Here is an 11,145-nt window from a genome sequence, read left to right on the forward strand (position 1 = left end):
TTTTAGTGAAGAAAAGCACCCAAGAAGGAGACTAGTTTAAACTGAAGAACAGTTTGATAACTTTTCATCAATGCATTTGCCATCAAATATAAGCATCAATGTAACCATGAAAGACATAAGATATTATAATACCTAATTTTAAAAATTCAATTAACTCAACAAATAGTTACTTGTTATTGATTATGTGTCAAGGGCTGTTCTGAATATTGGTGATATATGAGTGCGTAACTAAAATTAAGTTTTTGTCCTCGTGGAACCTTGAACTGTCAGATGAAGAAATTGAAGTCCAGAGAGCAGCTTGTCTAAAGCTACATGTTGTATTGAGATGGGGCTACAGAGTAGAGCTTCTGTCTCCATATTCCTAGTTCGACTGTGTTTGAAAGCAGATGGAATATACACCATAAATAACAACATAGAATGGAGTTCTTGTTACACTACACTAAGGTACTACTTCTCTGTCATTTTTCTTCAGGAAAGAATTTGGCCCCCTCAGAATAGTTTTTACCACTTTTAATAATATGGAAATTAAATTGAATTGAATTGTAAATAAAGAGCAAGCAGTTACTATTTTTAATTTAAAAAATAAAACTAGGTCAATAGAGTTAACCACATGTGAGCTTGAGACCCATAAGGAGAAGCACCTACGGAACAACTGCACCTGGAAATTACAGTTAATATTTTCAAGACTGAACTCAGCACCTCTCTGAATATAGGTGACTCTCATATTTAGCATTTTGTTGAATCGCACCCTTCTCTTTCATGCTGGTCAAGAACCATGAGAATCATCTTAAATGTGTCCATCTGTTTGCTCATTCTCCCTCAAGCCCTACCACACTGGCTGACGCAATGAATGAACTTCTATGTTAATTTCATTTTATCTCCTGTGATGAATTATATTTTTGTTCTCAAACATTCCCTCCCCTTAAAGGATTATATATCTCCATTCCTAGGGCACTTGGCCATAAGAGTTGTTTTATCCAAAGGTGTGTGAAAGGGTATGATACATGCTACATCAGCACAAAAGCCTTAGTGTCATTGAACATTGGGGCCATTCTCTTTCCTTTCCTCTGTGCTATAATAATAGATGTCCTGTATAGGGCTCTTCCTTCAGTTTAAGCCGAAGCATGAGAAGAGACATGAGCAAAGTCCCATTGACATAGAGAAAACCATATGAGTGAGAAATAAGCCATTTTTGTAAGCCACTGAAAATTGGGGTGGTTTGTTACTGAAGTATCTCCTAGAAGCAAATGACTATAACCTCCTAATCTTTCTTATAACTGACGTTTTCCCTTCAGTCTCAGTGTCACATCTTCACTCAGTCTGTCGTCATTTCTTCCTGGAACCCTAGAATTTCACCAAGACTATTTACCTTCCTACCTCCATTCACCTCCCACTTACAATCAATTCTCATATGGAAAAAAAATAGTGATTTTCTAATTATAAATCTTTTAATTTGAAGTTATTTAAGACCTCTCAATCATTATTGTGGCAAATTCCATCTCCTTCTCATTCAACAGATATGTCTTCATAATCACCTATGTAATTACTTTACCATCCTGATCACTAGATATTTTAGCGTTGAGATTTTACAGTGCAGCCACACTGAAGAGTATGAAGTCATGCAAAGACAGCTTAGGCAGTCATGTACCTTCACATATGTCAATTTTTTTCTGAAACATCTTTTATATCTTTAGCCACATAGTAAATTCTGATTCATCCCTTCAGAATGATCTCAACAACACCTGTCTTTCCTTATGTGTCCCCTTCTCTGTTCCCATAGTACTCTGTATATATTGTGTCATCACATGAATTACACTTTGTACTGAGTGCTGTTTTTATTTTCTGTCTTCCCCTCTGAACGATGAGAAATTCGAGGAGAGGTGCATGTCTTACTAATTTGTGCATTCCAAATGGCAAGCATAGTGCTTGGAACACAGCAGATAATAAATGTTTGATGAAATGAATGTATTCAGTTATGAAAATATACCACATTGAAGCACTTTAGGACTTATCTATATTTTGTTTATGTCTAAAATTAACCAACCCGCAAAATTTAGTGTTTGGGGCTTTCTGCCAGTATTTCGATATTTAACAAAATCTGTATTTTTTGAACAGAAATAATTAGTTGGTTTATCTGTGTTAAGTGCAATGAAAAGTGTTTTCTGTTCCTCGTCAGCAGAACTTCATTGCCACCCTTGCCTCATAAATGTAAGTTGAAAGGGTTTTTTAGTGTTGGTTTTCCAGGCATGTTGTTCATCCTCCTAGAGGCCTTGGAGAGATTTGCATGCCAACACTGGCTTGCCTCTTCACCAGGCATCTTGATCCCATTGGATAATTTTAATGAAAATAAATATTTCAGTCTCACTGAAATAAATATTATCATAACAGTGTGGTACCATGTATCAACTACAAACTAGCCAAAACAAAAATCAATGTTTGTAATGAGCAAAGGTTGAAATGACTGCTTTCATGCACTGCTGGTAGATATATAAAATATCAAATTCTTTCTAGTCTGCAATTTCACAGCATTCATCAGCAGCCTCAAAATAAACTTAGTTTCATCTATATTAAGGAATATTTCTTTTAAAAAGTCAAGTATGATTTTGATGGTTTCCCAATGTTCTGACAACTGTCTCTCAATTATCCCTCTGTACTTATTAATGAAAATATTTATTTATGATGGTAGTACTAGTAATTTTGAAAATGTTGAAGGTATTTAAATTTCTCTACTTCAGAAATTAGTTCAGTAAATAATAGTATGGTCCAAGATTGCATGTTATGCATCTATTTTCAAGGTGTGTCAAAGAATGTTTAATGCTATGTTAAAGCACTCTTGAGAATGTTAAGTAAAAATGTAAGATGTGCAGCCTTATAGAAAATACAGTCCCAATTATATAAATATCCATTAATCCAATAAAGGTGTTTTTAAGAACCTGCTATATGTGCCAGGCATTATGTTAGGAATCAGAGACATAGAATTGGACAACAGAGTTGAGGACAAAAAACAAAAACAAACAAAAACTCCCATGCCCTTAAAGAGAATACACTAGAAAGAGTGACTTTCTCTGAATATGGGATCATCATTGATTTATAGTTTGCCTTCCTTATTTGTTTATTCGCCAGCTTTCTACCATAAACATATAGTACTTTTATCATCATTTATTAAAGGAAAAAAAACACAGTGCATCATTCTTTCTTTGTTTCTTTCCTTCCTTCCTTCCCTCCATTGCTCCTTTCATTACTTTCTTCTTCTTTTTTTTCTTCCTTCCTTCCTTTCCCTCACTGTGTGCTAGGCACTCTTTTCACTAGGCATATAACAAAGTTCTCAAGTATTCTGTGAGGCATTGTCCCCCACCTGTAGATTTCTAGAAACAAATAAATCCCTTGGCAGAAGTGATGGAAAAAATAAGAAATAAAATGTGTAACTAAAGGAACAAGGAAAACCATACATTTCTCCAGCCTGGAAACACTGAAATGGGCTAGAACCAAGTTCATATTAGGAAGTAAAGGTAATATATGGATGAGTTTGGGGATACAGATGGAACAGAAGCCACCCAAATAAACATTTATGATTCTTCTGTTTGTATATGTTAAAATATAATGACCAAGTTGGACAAGCTATATAAACTCTCTCAGTTACCACGTTCTTACCTTTAAAATATCTACCCATAGGTTTGTGCAAAGATCAATGAAGGTTACTCACCTAAGGTACTCAACATCATATCTAGCAAACTCAATAAGTGAAGTCCTCCCTATCCTCAGATATTACCTGCCAGCCAGTAAAATCTCTGAATTAAAGTGTTTATACTCTCGGGAGAGAGATTACTATATAATCAAGTTATTACAAAGCAGCACCATTGACCTTTACTCATTCATTCAACAAATACGTAGAATGTGCCCTGAGCCATGCCTTATTTTAGCTGCTGGAAGTACAGTGTTGAGCAAAATAGCTAAAATAAGAAGTGCAGATGAGTGGTTAGGAAAACACTGCGGAGGCAATGATTTGTTCTGCCTAAAGGTGGAATGTAAAGAAAGATACAGAGAAAGTGACATTTAAAGAAACTGAAGAACTGGGGAAGTTTGATGAGGCAATGCATTTGCTGCAGTCCTCCTTGCCTGAAGCTGTCTAAGTGCTTGCTTCCTCCTGTGCGGTTTAATATAGTATTCACAAGCAGAGGACCATTTGGAGACCTTCAAGTAGCCTCTCAGCATGATCCCATGTAGCTTAAGAGTTGACAATCTTATGGAAATCTGTTCTCATTATTGTATGTTTTTCCTATTTTCGGGTGTCATTGCTTGGCTTTTCCATTCAGGTTTTAGCTTGCCCTTCTTTGCTCCAAGGGCAGAAGATCCAACTAGTGGATGGAATTAGAAAGATACTTTTTTTTTTTCTCACAAATTAAGAAACTATCAAGAACGCTCAAAAATAGAAAGGGTGACCCAGAAAGGCAGGGAGGTTTTCATCCCAAACATATTCCCCTGAGGAAGAGGAGATAGCTGTCCATGATATGCCACTGACACCTACGCCAAATAGAATGGGGCCTCCCTCTGTACTTCATTTTACTCATCAGTAACATGGAGACAAAAAGAACGCCTACATCACAGTGTTATTGTAAAGGTCGCATTGTAAACGATGACTTGCACATAAAAAAAAACCTCATTAACATTGAGCTCTTAATAGTAATAGTAATAGATGGATTAGTGGTAGCAACGCTACATCATGACAATTAGCACTAGTATTACTGATGTTATAGTTCTTCTCAAAACGCTGGATTAAGGTTGTAATTATTCCTTTGCAATTTGTCTTTCTGATTTTTCTTTTCCCCATCATTTTCCTTCTAATAAATATCAAATCAGTGTTTTCTATATAATGGCACTGTTTGGGGCACTTTCGATAATATATCCTTAGATCAGGGAATAATCACATGCTTAAGATATTGTAGGACTGTCCCCTTAGTTCAGCTAAAAGCCGGGTTCTTGTCACACGACCATGAGAGATTAGGTTTTCAGACATTTTGAAGGGTGAGAAAAATTGAATGTATTGAACAAAAAGGAAAAAAGGGAAACAGGGACTCTCAGCAAACCCAGAGTCCTGCTAGCCAGTTTCCCGCCTCACAGATTGAACTCCAGGTTCCACCCTGGAACAGGAGAGGCCAGGCTCCTCCCCACTACAAAGGGCTCAAACTTCTATTTCTCCACCCTGTTCACCCAGTGTGAAGGCTGGTAGGAGTTTCTCCGGAGACCCCTTTATACTGGGCTGTTTCAAAGAGATTTGATGCTGGATGTCTGTAGGACAAACTCTAGAACCGGGAGTTCATTAGGAAGCCATCATTCACATCAGTCTTTGTATATTCAAAATAATTAGAATTACATGACATTAAAACTCAGTCTTTTGTTCATAGGAGCTACCTGTGGTCAGTGGCTAGTAAATTGAATAATGCAGATGTGGAACATTTACATAATGGCAGAAAATTCTATTGAACAGTGTTGTTCTAGAAGAGCTTGGATATGAACACACATCATAATGAAAAACTAACAATCAGGATTTGGCCACCTTCCCTCTGTGGCCACCCTGCCCCCTTACTTTACTACCTCAGACACTCCATGTTCGTTTCACCACAGGGCCTTTTCCCCTTTCTGAAAGCTCCTAAAATGCACCTGCAGCCCTCAGTACACACCTACACACCCATAATATCTCTCTAAATCCAAGCTTACATCCTTATCTGCCAGTCATTCTCTCTTGTTTCAGACTTTAGCTAAACAATGGCTTCCTCAATTAGCCTCTCCCACTCTGACTTACCTGCCACTTCTCCCTCTTACATACCTACAGTCCATAATCACCTCTTCTTTGCAACACATTACATGAGTGTGACTTTACATTTATTTATGAATTTACTTTATTAAAATTTGACCCTCCTAACATACTGAAATCTTCACGAAAGCAAATGTCATGCCTGGTTTTGCTCACCATTTCATTTCTGTACCTGACATAGTGCCTGGTCCATAGCAGGGTCACGATAAATATTTAGTAAATGAATAAACAAACCAGAGTTGAAGAGATCACTTCTCCTAGCGGACCTCAGCAGGCCTCAGGGAGAAACAGTTGCTTTAGCTACACTGTGGTAAATCTAGGTTCTAATAGCTTATCAAGATAGCCATGACCCTTGTTAGGCAGAGAGATGAGATAATTTCTAGGTACTGTAATATGGCTGAATGGGATAAGCATTGACCCACAGCAGGGAGAAAAGACCAGCAGATTTTTCTTTCCAAAGGCTGTATTATTTATGCAACGAGCATGCTGAATTATATCACTTCGACACAACTTAGAAATACAGGAGGAGCGCTTTCATTATAGATGTACTAAAAGTAGAGTCAGCCTTCTGTTTAAAGCTTTCCGTTCCAGGCACATCGCTCTTCCCTTGTTCTCTGCTATACCCTTTCTGCTAATAGTTAATGAACATCCAGCGCTTTCTTACTCTGTTTCACTCTGTAAATGTTGAGATACTAAATGGCCAAGGTATGGTGAGCAGTTTACCTAGTATCAGACACTAAATGCTTTACTTGTGTCATCCTGTCTAATTGTAAAAGCAACCCTATGGGAGAGCTACTATTATTATTTTAAGTGAGATTTTAACATAAGAACTTGATAAAAAAGTAAGTTTAATAGTTTACCCAATGTGATACAGCTCTCCTTCCCTAACAGGATGCCCCAGCCAAAGGTAAATGGGATTACTAGCTGACTTAGACGACTGCAACTCTTATGTTGATTATTATAATGCTATATGATAACAATGGCAAGGTATTCTAGCTGCTGGGAGGAAACATAGCGAAGGCAGCCTGCCGAAAAGACCTTGGAAGAAGGAGGGTAAGTGTTATGCTCTGCTGATAGAGCTGGGTTTTTATTTTACTGCTATTAGTGCCCCCACCTAAAAACACACACCTGACATGATGTGTGTTTTTTACCCCTTCTTCTTTCCCACACATTCGGATTAAATTATTATAGAAAAGTAGTGGCTGGGTGTGGTGGGTCACACCTGTAATCTCATCATGCGGGGAGGCCAAGGTGGGTGGATCACATGAGGTCAGGGGTTCGAGATCAGCCTGGCCAACATGGCAAAACCACATCTCTACCAAAAATACAAAAATTAGCCAGGTGTTGTGGCACCTGCCTGTAATCCCAGCTAATCAGGAGGCTGAGGCAGGAGAATCACTCAAACCCAGGAGGCGGAGATTGCAGTGAGCCAAGATCATGCCATTGTACTCCAGCCTGGGAGACAAGAGCAAAACTCTGAAAAAAGAAGAAAGAAACAAAGAAAGAGGGTGGTAATGAAGTAGATAGTGTTAAAAATGTGCCTTAGAGAGAGACTTCCATCTTTTCAACTACTTACCCTTTCTGTGCCCATTTTCCCATTGACAAAATATGAATATCCACCAGCATCACTACATTGATATAAGGATTAGTTAAGAATGTATCCGTAAAACCCTTAGAAGCCACTCAAGGTGCACTATTATTTCAATTACAGTTAACTCATTGGCTGCACCATGAGTCACATATGACCTCTGATGGTCCATGGGCTTGCTGTAAAATCACTGACTTTCACAGCTGAAGGAGGTTTCAGAATCCAGAAGAGGTCATTTCACTACATCTCAAAATGCACATCAAGCAGGTGCGACATGTGTAAGGGGGTATCACACTGTGGCATCTGCCCCCAAGGGATGGCACTGAGCATGTCACATGTGAAATCTGATTTCCTTTTCACACAGTCCCCTAGGAGGTGTGAAAAACCTGACAGTCAAAGAAACAGGCTCAGGGAGATGATGCAAATTTCTCAATGTCATGCAGTTAATGAAGGAAAGGAAATTCCAGCACTTTATTAGGCAGCATCATATATTTTTATCTGGGTTCTAATTAATGAGACATGTCTAAGGAATTTAATAATTGTACTTAGTAAATTGGTTTCAATTATTTATATTATTAAAAATTCATTTTATTTCCATATTGATGAAATACTTTCACTATTTTATCCTAGCCTACTTTTGGAGGTGTGATAGCAATAATCCCAAATCAGATAATACTTTTCTGGAAAAAAAAAAACAAAACACACATGTAAAAACATGTTTCCTTTAAAACATAAAAAAAAATAGAAATCAGACTTTCTATTTTATCTTACAAAAACTGTTTTAAGTTTATCTGTAAAATATCTTTTTGTTTTACTTTCATGAATTTAATTTTTTTTTTTTTTACAGAGATGGAGTCTCTCTGTGTCACCCAGGCTCGAGTGCAGTGGTAAAATCATAGCTCACGTAAACTCAAACTCTTGAGCTCAATTGATTCTTCTACCTCAGCCTCCTGAGTAACTGGAACTACATGCCTGGCTCATAAAGATCTATTAAGCTGTGTTAAGCAGCTATTTTTTTGTTTCATTGTAAGGTCCTCTGACAGGTAACACGTTCACATCAGCCAGAGCAGTGGGGTGGCAGCAGAAGTCTCATAGGCCATGTTACACACAGAAAACTCCAATCGCAACACAAAAAGTGAAAATAAAACCATAGCAGATGGTCACTACATATATGCTTAATATTAAACTAATACTTAGTCATCAGTTAGTTTAACAGATGACTAAATGCACACTACCTAAGTCTGTACATGCATGATACATGTTTGTGATCCAAAATAACATGAAATATAATGTCAGCTGGGGTCGGGCGTGGTGGCTCATGCCTGTATTCCTAGCTCTTGGGGAGGCAGGAGATTGAGACCATCCTGACTAACATGGTGAAACCCCGTTTCCACTAAAAATACAAAAAATTAGCCAGGTGTGGTGGCAGGAGCCTGCAGTTTCAACTACTGGGGAGGCTGAGGCAGGAGAATGGCGTGAACACGGGAGGCGGAGCTTGTAGTAAGCCAAGATTGCACCACTGCACTCCAGCCTGGGTTACATAGTGAGACTCCATCTCAAAAATATATATACATACATATATATATATATATATGTAGTGTAAGCTGAGCTTTACTCATTTTAGTACCTCCACTTTACATTTATATCTACCATGCCAAATGCTCATTGGTTTTAGTGAAACTGACCTTTTATTCAATCCTCAAATTAATCCTTATTTGGACAGCATTTAATTGCATCTCTATTATATAAATAAAACAAAAGCAATATACAAAATTAAATACTCTCTTACTGTCCCCCAGAAGATTAGAAAATTTGGATATGCTTAAAATCTCATAGAACCTAAATCCTATTCTGTGTTTCAGACTTCATACCCCACAAACTCAAGCTACAAAACTCTCCCTTGATTTAAGAGGTCACTGAAGGGGGTTGAATAGTATCCTCTAAAATTCATGTCTATCTGGTTGGGAATAGGGTCTTTGCAGATGTAAATAAGGTACGAATCTGAAGAATAAATCATCCTGGATTATGGTAGGATTATCTAATGATTTGTGTCCCTGTAATACACAGAGGACACACAAATATACTCCAGAGAAGGTCTGGTGAAGACAGAAGCAAAGATTGGAGGGTTTGTTGTCATAAACCAGGGAAGCCTGGAGTTGTCAGAAGCTGGAAAAAGTAGAGAAGAATGCATCTCTAGATTGTTCACAGGGAGAGTAGCCAGGTCAACACTTTGATTTCCAACTTTGGGCCTCCAGGACTATGAAAGAACACTTTTTTATGTGATTTGAAGCCACCTAGTTTGTGTTAATTTGTTACAACAACCCTAGGAGATTCATAGAGTCACTGTCCTTAGATCTCCCTGGAAACATGGACCTACTGGCAAGCGCTCTTCCCTCTGAAACCACCCAAGCTCATGCAGATGCTCTCTCTTGAGGAGCAACCTTGGCCATATTCCTCAGGGCAGCTCTCTCTCCTCCAGGGCCACATCCAGATGCTAGCCCAGAAAAAGAGGCTGTGCTTTATGTTTCAAAGATGAGAGGTTCCAAACTTCCATTTTACTACAAGGAGCTTTGTTTTCTCCAGGTGCTCATTCCCAAGCAGATGGGCGGAAGCCACATGGAGTGCTTAAACTCTTTATTGTTATTAAAAGGCAGTAGAGACAGAGAGTCAATTAGACAGAGAGGATGTGTGTGACTACTTTGCATGCCTCTACTAAACAACTCTGGGGGAGATTCTGCTGAGTTGCATTTTCTATTTCTAGACATCATTCTTAAGGTTTTGTGCTGTACAAGGAAGGCAATGTTAGTGCTTTCACTCATCAGGCTTAAAAAATATCTTCACATTTTTATGTAGAACCACCTAAGAAGGGGAGGGTTCTAGGGGATGGGGAAGATGGATTTGGCTTTTCATCCAAAGGAGCTCACTTTCTCCCTAGGGAGAGGCACAAAGGCTGTAAGAGTTTCTAGTCCCACACACAGAGCTTGGTACGTACATCTGCTCTTCCTTCTACCCTCTCCCCATCTTCATTACCTCGGTTGGCATAGGTCACCCAGTGCCTTTTCTTTGGGATACTGTACAGACTTTTGTACCCTTAGCTTGTGGCTCAACCCAGTTGTCACATTTCTGAAGAGGGCCTTTGATGGCCTAATCCAATGCCACCCCCCCACTCCATCGTTCTCTGTCACATCATCTTTTATTTGTTCTCAGCACTGTTTTATTATTATCATGTAATATATATATTTTTCCTTTGTTTGTACTGTATTTTCATTTTGTATCCCTACCCCATTACCACACAACTCGATGAGGGTAGATGAGTCATTTTTTTCTCTGCTGTGTCCCTAACCCCTTGAAAAGTGACTTGCTCAGTGAATGTGTCCAATAAATGAATAAAAGAAGGGAAGAGTGTATGTTTCACAATGCAACCTTACAGAATTCTGTAACTACCAACAGGTTCTTCCTGCCTGCTGCACAAACAAAGATCATGACACTGCAATAAAGAAAGGTGAATTGATGTGAGGCTTGCTATACTATATGGAAGACAGAATTATTACTCAAGTCAATCTCATAGAAGGTTTGGAGGCTAGAGGTTTTTCAAAGGTAGTTTGGGAAAAGGGGTAGGGGCAGTTTGGCAATGGGTGCTTGCCATGGGTTGATTAGGTCAGATATGAAATCATAGAGACTTGCAGCTGTCCTCTTGTGCTGAGTCACTTCTGGGTGGGGCCGTAGGAGCTGTGCCAGGTCCAGT

The sequence above is a fragment of the Papio anubis genome, chromosome 8 (genome assembly GCF_008728515.1).
Source record: "Papio anubis isolate 15944 chromosome 8, Panubis1.0, whole genome shotgun sequence".
Classification (NCBI taxonomy): Eukaryota; Metazoa; Chordata; class Mammalia; order Primates; family Cercopithecidae; genus Papio; species Papio anubis.